The sequence below is a fragment of the Copidosoma floridanum genome, unplaced genomic scaffold (genome assembly GCF_036245765.1).
Source record: "Copidosoma floridanum isolate Cflo_tuat_1 unplaced genomic scaffold, Cflo_Japanese_pri ptg000006l, whole genome shotgun sequence".
Lineage (NCBI taxonomy): Eukaryota > Metazoa > Arthropoda > Insecta > Hymenoptera > Encyrtidae > Copidosoma > Copidosoma floridanum.
The window spans coordinates 26,425,827-26,437,943 of record NW_028321883.1 but is presented as its reverse complement, the minus strand read 5'-3'; the positions used below and the strand labels follow the sequence as shown (position 1 = coordinate 26,437,943).

The following is a 12,117-nucleotide window of genomic DNA, read 5'->3' as shown; positions in this document are numbered from 1 at the left end:
ATTTTCCGCTCGTACGCGCGCGCCGATCAATCACGAGGAGTTGCGTGAAATACCCGCGTACACGTCATCTGGGGCTAAATGATTTTTCGTGCGAGACCGCGCATCGAAGGAATAATGGATTGAGAGCTGATCGGCGGTATGTAAAAAAAAAAAAAAAAAAAAAAAAAAAAGAGAGTACGTGCGCGCTATTCGTACGTGTGTTTTTCGTCGAGTTCATATAAGGTATACCACACGCTTTCTCCTCTCGCCCGGTGTATTTATCGATAAAGCCGGGCGATAAATTTTTATTAGTCAGCGTGGAAGCTCCGTCGATCTCTTTTGCCCCTTCCACCGTCCCCTTGATTTTAACTACCCGAAATAAAAAGTCAATAAGTTAAAAAGCCTTTTTTTTTTTTCTTTCTTCTTATTTTTACGTCCCCTCGTAAATTGCTTTGTGACCGTGAATGGCCCTCCTCCTGTTTTTTGGGGCGCGCGTATATAGTTTTAGCGCGTGTGTACGCGTATGTGCGGGCGAGTCGCGCTCCCCTTTTTAATGGAGCAATTACAATCGCGCGACTCTACGTGACGGAATTGCCGGATCGGCGATTTTCGCTCGTCGTAACACGAGATGCCGGGCCGCGCGGATATTTTCATGCGCATAATTATATAATGTATTTATTACATAAATCGGCGCGACGAAAATGACCATCCGTAAATACCTTACCTCGCGCATTCCACCTAATTTCGCGAAAACAGAGTACACGCGTTGTGCATCCTGTTTCCCATCCTTTTGAGAGAAAAAAGAAGACCATAATTTAATTTATAACGGGTCTCCCGGGGCATCCTCAATCTTCCTAGAATCATTAAAATCGCATAATCCCTTCTCGACAATTTTTTCGCCCACACTCCCTCCCACCGCACCTTTGGATCGAGCGCAGAAGAAGAAGAGGAGGGGCGGGGAGGAGGAAAAAAAAAACACCAACCCACCCATCCTCGAAAAAGGAGCCGGCTGGGCTCGCGCGCGTGCGCTCCTTTCGGCAAAAAGCTCGCCGTGTTCCGGCGAAAACTCGGCGACAATTACGGCCCCGCCGTATATCCTCCGTGCGTTTCGGCATCCGATCGCCGATGCATCGTCTTTCTTTATTATTCCTTTTTTTTTTTCCCTTCCTTATTCCTTCTCACGTGTGTATATGTAAGCACACGCCCATCGACGGACGGTCAGCTGCCGACGTCGGTGTCGTGGAAAGCGATTTCGGTGCATAATTTGCGGGAATCCGTCTCTTTTTGCCGTCCTCTCGACCGGGTGCACCTCGGCGTTTATTTGTCGTCAACGTCGGGAGGGAAGAGAACGGGAATTTATACATGCACGTCCATGCTGTATATAGCGATGCTTCGGTGTATATCGGAGGACACGTATCATTATTATATACACATACCGATACGTAACGAAAGTTATTTTATTTTTTTTCTTTTAATGCAATTGTTATTATTTCATTAAATATGCTCGTCGAATACGTCAAGCTGTTGTCGGCGCGCGAGTGCTTTATGCGCCCAGTGTGTAATAATATATGTGCGAGCCAACAAAGCGCATCGAACACGTGTCGTTTCTCGCTCTGTCCCAAATTTTTTTTTTTTTTTTTTTTTTTTTTCTTTCTTCCCTCACCACTCGGCGGGTGCGCGAAATTTTTTTAATGGAACGCATATACACACAAGAGCCCGGCCGGCGAGTCCTCCTGCCGCGAAATATAATTAAAAAGCGAGTTAAAAAGTCGACCGCAGAGCCCGCATAGGAGAAACTTCGTTTCGAAAATACGGTCCGCGGATCTTTCTTCTCCTCGCCGGGGCAGAACTTTGGTCCCCCCTCGATCGGTATCGTTTTTTTTTCCACTCTGAAAGCAAAGAAATTTGCGCGCCTTAAATCAAGCCTCGGAGAAAAAAGGCATCGGGGGGGGAAAAGTTCACAAGAGGGAGGGTAATTCCCGAGAAAGAGATCTGGGGTCATCGGAGCGCGGGGTCAGCCCGGAAGTGCAGGGAATCGCGGCCGGGCGTCACTCCCCGCTGCACCTATAGCGGGACGTTCATCGGGAGGAGCTTGTAATAAAAAATTTACGGTACCTACGCGTACACCCATATTTATTTTATCTCCCGCATTGTCTCCCCCCCTCCCCCCACCTGTCCCTCTCGCTTGTTTTACCTGCTTCGTCCTTTTCTTCGGGTTTGACTTGACGAGGTAAAAAAGAGGGTCACGAGCATACGTACCGAGAGATCGGTAATGAGCGATTCCACGGGAAAAACTCTAGCCGCGGGAAGTTCTTGAAGGTAAAAAAGAACATTGGAGTATTGGAAAATGTTCAAACAAAGATTGGCCCTCTTTTGGGGGCGTCATGTAAAGAAAAGACACAAACCTCGGTGTAAAAGTTTTTTCACAGAGTTGTTACAGAGGGGGGTACACTTGGACTCTTATAATTAACTCGTAATTTTATTCTTCTCGCAAATCCTCGCACGCGTTATCGGCCCGTCGACTCGCACAAAAGGCACCGAAAACACTTAATTAGCGGTTGTCGCCACATCGTATAATACACGCTGTTCCCCTCCCATATATATGTTGTACTATACGTATAAATATACCTATTTATATGAAAGTGGTAAAGGTGAGCCGGGGCTAAGTGAAACAAGCCCGCGTTTATAGATCGCGGATTCGGTTCACACGCGACACGGGGTGGGCTGAGGCACCTGATGCACTAACGGTACGCCATAAGTGGACCCTCGTGGGGGGGGGGGGGGGGAGGAAAAAAATTGACACTTTGATAAGACGCGCGTGGACGGAGAAAAACTCTCGGGCCGACACTTTCGGACGCGCCGGCCCACCGCTGTCTTTATGGTACGCGCGCGCGAAGCGAGAAGAAAAAAAAAGGGCAAAATAAAAGAGCGACAAACGACGCGAGAAGCCGTACCAACGCGACCGGCCGAGGGTTCCCCCTTGAGGGATTTTACGTGACCGTAGAGAAATTCGGGCGAACGAGGGAATCCACCGGCGTGCGACGCGTTCGGCATTTTTCGAGGTGATGGAGGGATACCCTTTTTTTTCTTTCTCCTCTAAACGGAACCTCCAATCGACACACGTTTCGCAGGAGCCTCCAATCGCATATGATATTTACTCGCCCGTGTACAGATACCTTCGATTAAGATATTCGCGTGTCGCCATTAGGTATTAGGGAAAAATACACCGGGACAGAGAAAAATAAGATCACCTCCGGGCCGGACGAGGCCCGAGTTGGTGTAATTACTCGAGCGCTCGTCGCTATAAATCAACGTCTTGTATAGATATACGTGTACGTGTCGATAATAGAGCTCCGGTGCATAAATCCAACGCAGGCGCCTCGTGGATTTCAAGTGCAAACAACCATTTCGGACCAACGCGCTCGATAACTTTGGGGCTGCGCTCGGCGCTCTTTTCCGACAAGTTTTCTGTTGCAGAATAGAAAAAATGATTTAAAAAAGTTTGGGAAACATTCCTACAATGGCAGGTATACGTTTTTAAAAGTTATGATACGGTATCAATTACCCGATGATAAACAACATTGCCGAGCATTAGCCGTTGTTGCGCCAAAGATTTTTGAAATATCTATAACCAAGAGGGAGAGAGAGAGTGTTCTTATCGAGCAGCCAAACTATATACACGACGTCCGCTGCAGGTAGCTGTTTCGGATCAAGTATACAGATACAAGGGGGAGGGAGGAAAAAAGGCATTTTATCGAAAGATTAAGTAAGTGTAATGACATTGGAGTAAAATATGGTTACTAATTCGCCCCGAGATCCTATGGATATATCACACACCTATATATACGCGGCGTATCGAAAAAGTTTTAATTTCGATCGGTACACCTATACGTAGACACGGGCACAAAATATAAACATACGCGACTTGTACAATACAGATTAAAGGCATAAATAATCATTTTTCCGCTCGGCTAATCTCAATAACGGAAACACACACTTATAAATCCTGAGATATTGTTATCTTGGGCCCAGGTGGGGGGGAGGAGTGATTTTTACACGCAACTTTCGAGCGGTGCAGCGGAGTATACACACCGAAACCGAGACTTTGGCGGTTTTAAACGGGGGGCTCTCCTCTTTTTTTTTTTGGCACGTATCGCGTGTAAGTATTCCGTGAAAGTGACAAAGCTTCGATTACCCGAGAGCACCTGTGCTACGTGACGCGCATATTTGTGGTTTATCCTCTCCTTTGTCAAAAGATCGAGTATAGGTATACCGACGCGCATCGTCTATCCGTCTAAGAAGGAGAGAGAAAGAGGAGAAAAATGCTGGAAAAAAAAAAAAAGAAACGTATCGGCGGAAAAAAGAGAGGGAGACACGAGCCGACCAATCAGCACGAGTATAGGCGATAAATCTTTCGCGGCCGAGCTTCTTGCCATTCTCGGGTATAGAAAGATACGACAACGTATAGCACAGGACACACGCGTGTTGGCGCAATTAGTGTCACCTCACTGATCGATCGATCGCTCGTCCCTCCGACAACTTGGACTACGTTGGAGGTAACGGAAAGCGCGAAACTTTCTGAAAAGGTATACGTATATGCTGATGCGCGGTTCAGCCTGACAGCGACACTGGCATCGAAGACTGAGGTTTTTCGGGTTTTTTTCCCTTTCTTTTTCTTTTCTTTTCCAGCGAGAGTACCATCAGGAACAACAACAACAACAACTCGGCTTGTTTAATAAAATCATCCGATACCTCGTTGCAGTTTTCAATTGGCCGCAATGTGTAGGTATAATAAAAATACCACGAATTTCCGTGGCGCTGCAATCATTTCTTTTGTGTACCCAAGAAAATAATAGATCCGAGATCGAAGGAGGGGCGAACGATGCGAAACTTCTCGTGATACGTACACACATATATTTATACACATATCCCCATCAGTAGAGGGAAAAGTAAAAAAAAGAGCACACGATCGTGCAGCAACGATATCAACCAGAGAACAATATCTCTCTCCTCCGTGTATCTACCACATTATGTAATTTACTCCCCCCGAGAGTGTGAATTTGTAAATTAAATAAGCGTATGAATAATAGTGGTGATAACGGGCGACTGCGCTCTTTACAATGTGTTTACTGTATGAAAAAAAAAAAAAAAAAAAAAAAAAAAAAAAAAAAAGGATCGCGTACGTGTCTTTACTATATGGTAGACAAGTACATATGCGACGACGGTTGGCCAACTCTGCGCGCTCGCGGACATTAATTTCCTCCCGTCCGCATCTGTAAGCGTCGTCGCGTCGAGCAGCAAGTCCCCCAAGAGCTCACCCGATTCGGGAATACACCCACATTCCCCGGATAGTTTGCAAAGCCCGCGACAAGTACATGGGTATATATACATACCTAGTCGCGGACATTCCGTCACATCGCGTCCTTTCTCTCCCGGCAGTCCGCCGAGAGGCTAATGGACAGCGGGGGGGCTCTGTCTCTCCGCACGAAATACTGTACCTGCCGTTTACGCGAAGTTTGACGGACGGAATAGAAAAGCAGTTCTTTTTTTTCCCTCCTCCTGCAGTCGGCCTGGCAGAGCTCTCTCGAGCGATAAGGGAGTATGTGTACATCGAGTGGCCCGTAAATTAAATTAATTTCCAAGCCACGACTCGGCGCGTGATTTACGAGCGCGCGAACGCCGCCGGACTCCCTTGACAAATCCACTCCGCGTTCGTACGGATTATAGGTACACGTGCCGTGTATATATATATATATATAGGCGTAGCGCGTGCAAATGCAACTGAATTACCGTTCGAGGGTATACAGGTAAAACAATGACCGGCTTATCGCGCGCGAGTATTTTAACGATCCCCGTCCGTGCCGCGATTTGAACTGCGTGCACATAGATATATACAAATTGAAGAGTCGAAAAAACCGCCCATACTCCGGGGGAGTCCGATTCAGCGCCCCGTGGAAAAAAAAAAAAAAAAAAAAGAAAAAGGCACTTTCCCCTCGCAATATTATATTATATATATACAAGCGCGTAAATAAATCTTTGGCCGAGTGAAAGTCGCGGCGGCGTGTAATAAACTTGCCCCAGGATGGGTGCACCATTGTGACGAGGGGCAACGATTTACTTATCACTCGGCGGTTAAAACGAAGCATATATATATACCTATCACCCATTGCTCTCGAAATTCTCGGGCCGCGCAGGTGTGCTCGCTCGATCAAAATGGAAAGTACCTCTATCGGAGATAGGTACATATATACGCATGACGTATACGGTGGAAAAAACAGTTGAGCCGCAAATCAGCCGCCACCGATCTCCGCGAGGCACGACAATTTGTATATACCGATGAAACTCGGGACGGATTGTACGGCCCGAGTGGCTCGTTTGTTTGGAGCGGACCGATTGAAACGGCCGATCGGAGAAAAGTAGGGACACCCGTCGACTGTGCACGCGCACCTATATATACATGCACGCGGGCTTGATGGATGGCAGCTGACTGTACACGGCAGCCGAATGAGATCGATTAGTCGCTCGGAACGAGGGAGATCGGCACAGCAGCCAGAGTCGGACGCTATACGTGTATATATATACACGGCTCTTCGCGCTCTCCTTTGCGCGTATTGCCGATCGTATGGATGAGGTATACAGCTAATCATCGGTATATCGTTGCCTTCGCTTATTATTCGCACACCCGCGCACTCGTCGAGGGACAGGTAAAGGCGGTTAAGTACCAACTTCTCCCGTGGAATGGTAATCCGAGAGCACGTGAGCTTTCGCTTCATCTCCCGTCCTCGGTCTTTGCGTCCCTTCAGCCGGGGGACATCGGGAATTCGATCCACCTTGCGGAGGAGGTATGTGCGCGCGGTGCAGCCGATCTTCTTTCCTTCGACCTCGTGTTACGTCAGGAAATAAAAAAAAATAAAAAAAAAGGCGGGGGAGGTGGCGTACTCGGATTACCTAATCACGCCATCTCTCCCGAGATGCTGATCTTTGCGCTTTTCTCTTTCTCCCGTGTATGCACTCTACTCTCGGTTTGAATGTGTGGATTGATTTTCGGAAAAAAAAATCACGACAACCGTACGAGCAATCTCCAAAGGCAAAATCACGTGGAAGCCACAAAGTGGGTTGGGACAGGGTATACGTGTATTATGTGAGGAGGGCAACCGTACAACAACGTTATGTGTCGCGTTGCTGCACGGGGTCCAACCAAAGCGAATCTGTAGAGGCGCGCGGGTGTGACAAAAAGATTCCCACGTACGGGTATGCGGTATAATAATAAGCGATGGATCGAGAGCGCGCAGGAAGCAAAAGTCAAAGGAGAAGCCCAGAATTTCTCCCGCGCGCACATCACGAATGATGATGATGGTGCCTCCTCCTCCTCCGTCTTTTTCTCTTCGCGCTCGATTCTTTGCGGCCGCTGCACTCGGCATTACACTTAATTACTTTAACGAGGCCCCAGCGTCGATGGGCCTCGCTTTTTGGGGGCTGCACGCTCTCTCGATTTACTTTTCGGTAGCCGGAAATCGCCACTTTTCTTCCTCCCGTTCTTTTTTTTTTTTCTTCTTTTGTTACCCCCCTTCGTCTTTGCACGCTTTTCTCTCGGTGGCGAGGAGCTCCTGTGAAAAAAAAAAAAAAAAAAAAAAAAAAAAAAAACAACCCAAGAGTGTTTTTATTAGGTCTGTGGTGCTAAAACAAAGATGCGCCCGAAAATTAACACATTATGCATTAAAATAACTACACAATAATTAAAAAATCATACGTATTGTGCAAAAAAGTTATTTGTATTTGTATAGTTGCGTAACAAAAGAAACATCATTGTGACATAAAACATTTGCAAACTATGACTTGAGAAATAGATTATTTATGAAAACAAAATCGACTAGAGAGTAACAGTGTTAACTATGATATCATTCTAGACTAAGAACTCAGTGGACTAAATTGCAGCGAATACATTTTTTGTCAGTATGTGTAAATAAAAAAGTCCACAGGACACATCACTTATATTACAAACAACAACAAAAAACATTACAATTTATTTCGGTTAAAACTTCTTAATAAGAATTATTTGTATCGTAAATGTACGAAAAATATTGTATACGTACAAAAACAATGATGTAAAACAGTTTTTTATAGAACTTTTAAAGTCAAAAATAACGTTGCAAGAAAAAAAAGATCCTTAAAGTATTTAAAATAAAAAATTTTTTGGTTGTTTGCGATAGTAATTACTAGATATCGATGAGGAGTGACTCTCTTTCGTAAGAAAAGTTGGTAAAATGTTTTTTTTCCCGGATCAGCAATTCCTGATTACGGTAACTAAGGTCGGTCGGCGTAAGTGCGACTCTTCTATCAGTGAATTGCTTGTCAAAGTAACGAGTGTCCGTGTCCGAGGTTAACTGGGGTTTGAAGGGAGGTGGAATCTTTTTGTCAAACAAGTCATACCAGTTTATCGAATCGAAGAACGAATGGTATACTAGTTCCTCGGCATCAAGTGGACCACCACCAAATCTGATGTATGGATCCCTAATCAGTAATCCTACACACGTGATAAGATATAATTAAATATAAAAAGATAGCGTTGCCAATAACCAGAGGATGTTGGTTTATAAATTCACCTTCCAATAAATCCTTGGCTTTGACACTGAGGTATTTGGGATATGTAACTTTTTGCTCTCTTATCATCTTTGAAAGTATTTTCTGATCATCGTCGTAAAATGGAAGCCTACCACACATCATTCTATACATGATCACTCCAAAACTCCACCAATCTACAGCTCGTTGGTACTCGTCGTTTTCGAAAACTTCTGGTGCTAAGTACTCTGGAGTACCGCAGAACGTATTTGCCGTTTTCCCTACAAGACATTTGTGTGATTATTTCAAATAAGTTTAAAAAAGACGATTCGAGTAGTAAAGGCGTTATATGTGCAAGTTACCATACGTTATACCTTCCTTACAAAGACCAAAGTCAACAATTTTTATGTGACCATCTTTGTCTAATAATATATTGCTAAGCTTAAGATCACGATGAATGATACCCTTTGAATGTAAATGACCTACAGCCAGAGTAATTTCGGCTCCATAAAACTTTGCGCGATTCTCGTCGAAAAACCTACGACGATGCACGTGAAAATGGAGGTCACCGCCACTTAAGTAGTCCATGACAAAATAAAGTCTGCCAACCGTTTGAAAGCTATATTTTAGAGACTGTGAAGTTTGGAGATTAACAGACAACTATAAGTATACACAGCTAATACCTCGTCATGTTCAATAAAATGTGACTTACTATTATAAATGGATGTCTTATAGTTGTGAGTACTTTATGTTCCGATAATGTATGGAACACTTTTTTATGGCGAATTATAAATATTTTTTTAATTGTTTTTAAGGCATATAGCTTTTCTGTGGCTCTTTCTCTGCACAAAGTAACTCTGCCATAGCTACCTTGGCCAAGAATTTTCAACAATTCGAAGTTATCTAAAGTCTATAAATGAAGAACAAACTTTTTTATTCATGTGTGCAGGATACGATGTCGATAAGAAATAATGAATAAAAATAACAATCAAAATTGAATTTTTCACTGAAAATTCATAACTATATTGAACTTTACGTACGACTTTTTTTTCTTTCGTGGATGTACTGATTGATGTATTTTCAAGTCTACTAGATAGTTCGTCGAAACTTTTCCTACTAGTAGAAGCATCTTTGAATGGATTAAATCTCGTCGAGACTGACTCTGTCGGAAATTGAGGTAGTTGTTGTTGTACTGTATTTTCGCTATCTAATTTCTTTACTACATACCTAATTAAATAAAATTTATTGTTATATTCAACAAACTTTGAACTTTTATCAGAGGTATTAAAATTTAGCCTAAAAATTCTCATTTAATTTGATATGAGGTAATACTTTTTGACAACGAGCAATATTTAATTAGTTTATCAAGTCTTAAAGAAAACAAAATTTTAATGCATTACCCAAAAATTTGTTTCCTGTCTTAATAAAATACAAACACATTATTTTATCGTAAAAGTAAAGTTTTTTTTTTTTTTTCCAAAAAACAACATATTTTTTTATAGTACAGAAAAAATTCCGTTTAAATTGGACTAACGTACATTGCAAAAACATTATTTTCCGTTATAGATACGATTGCATTAAAAATATAGCACAGCAAAATTATAAAGATGAGGATTTTGACAAATGGGGTTGGGACTAACATCTTCCACACATAGGTGGTATTATAAGGTACTTGTAACAATCACGAAAAAAATGATGTACGGCTAATAACAATACAATTACGTAATAATGCGAAATATAGAGAAACTAATTTTTTTTCCTCAATGTCAACTCGTTTGATGCCCTTATCTTAATAGGTTATAAATAAATATATATGTAATGCATAAAGTCACACATGATAGCAGAAATCCAATCCTTTCTTTCTTTTTCTGTATTGACATTAAATATTCTTTCAACAACCCTTGGCCACAGTAATCCTTCTACAGCAAACGTGAAACGGTTCACTTCATTGTTAAATCTTATTACACATTCCCTAACAGTATATTTGTTCGAAGGTGGAATATCACCGACAGTGCGGCCATCAGGTTTGTTTTTATATCCAAGCCAAGTACCATCAGCTTTTAAAACGAAGTAACGTAACCTCCAATTCCTTATAATTTTACCTAAAAACATGCGAAAAGAAAGTAAATCCTCGAGTAGTTATTGAAGGTTAAACAATTATCAGAAACATCCATGTAAAAGTATATGTTGCGACTTAAGGAAAAGTTTCGTACACTTCGTAGGGAAATGTGCTAATTAAAAGTTGAACATCCTTAGTGGTAAGACCATCGATTTTGAATAAACGTTATCAATAGAAATTTCAGTAAGATTAAATGCGTTTGTCGCTTCAAATATTGACCAAGAGTCTTAATAGTTGTTTCATTATTCCGAATGTCGAAAAATTAATTAAAACAATTCTAAAAATATCCTTGTAATGCCCGAGTGACTAAATCTATGAAAAAGATTGCATTGAGCAGAACTTGCCACGTTTTCGGATCCAGCCTTCTTTGACAATGTCCATTATGATTTATGATGGCTCGCAATAGCAATCAAGCAGCTTCAAGACAAAAAAAAAAACAGCAATAGTGCAGATACAAATTTACGAGCTGAACTGATGATGAATTTCGACACTTTAATCCCGGAAGTACGAATTATGCAGGCGAGTAAGCAAAGGTATATGCTACGTGGAAAATTTGGTCGTTGGCTACTAATAAGTAAGTAAGAAGCCTCATTAGACACGCGCACTGATGTGTCAGATGATAAGTATTATTAGGTATATTCAAACATTCAAAGAGCCTTTCCAAAGTGAACACGTACGACACTGTACTTTTCTTCCCACCTCTCTCTTTTAATTGTTTGAAATGTGACGTATCGTGTGACATCGAATTTTTCTAAAATATTTTTTCGACCACATTACTGGAGCGCGCAATTCGAAAGTATATAAAAACCGAGTACCTCCAGTTGGAGCAAAGGTTGGATGGTAATCAATTTTATTTTATTTTTTTTTAAATTTATTTATTTGGTAAAGAAAAGGTTTTCTGCACTCGAAAAAAAAAAAAAAAAAAAAAAAAAAGAAAGAATTGTTCTATCAATCTTTTGGCTAAACCTCAGAAAAGGTTTTTAAAAAAAAATATCACTAGCCACCCCCAGTCCCTTTTACATTCAGAAATATACAGAACACCCTTGAAACTAGGTTCGTTTTACTCGCAATGCCATGTACTATGAGGAAAATTTTTTTAATACGGGTTTCAGTGAGGGTGACACCCTTTTCCTGAGATTTATATGTTGAAATTATATATGTGTAGATATACTGATATCATGTAAACTGCGGAAAAAAGGTGTCACCTCCACTGAAAACCGTGTTCGAAATTTTTTCTTCACAGTTGACGACACTCCGACTAAAATGACGAAAGTCGCCAAAGTCGCGTATCTTCACTTTCAGTGTTCGCAGCCCCACTCCGAAGATATGGAATCATGAGTATTTAATGTGTGTAGGTATAACTGGATAACGAAATTCATATACGTATACAATGTACACGTGCAGCGTCATTTCGTGAAATGATTGTACGACTATAGCTTAAAAATCCACGAAAAATCGGA

General features: G+C 42.1%; 1 pseudogene; it reads right to left on the bottom strand.

Moving 5' to 3' along the window:
• Nucleotides 1-8,155: 8,155 nt before the first annotated feature.
• On the bottom strand, nt 8,156-11,038 carry LOC106647096 (RAC serine/threonine-protein kinase-like; annotated as a pseudogene).
• Nucleotides 11,039-12,117: the final 1,079 nt, after the last annotated feature.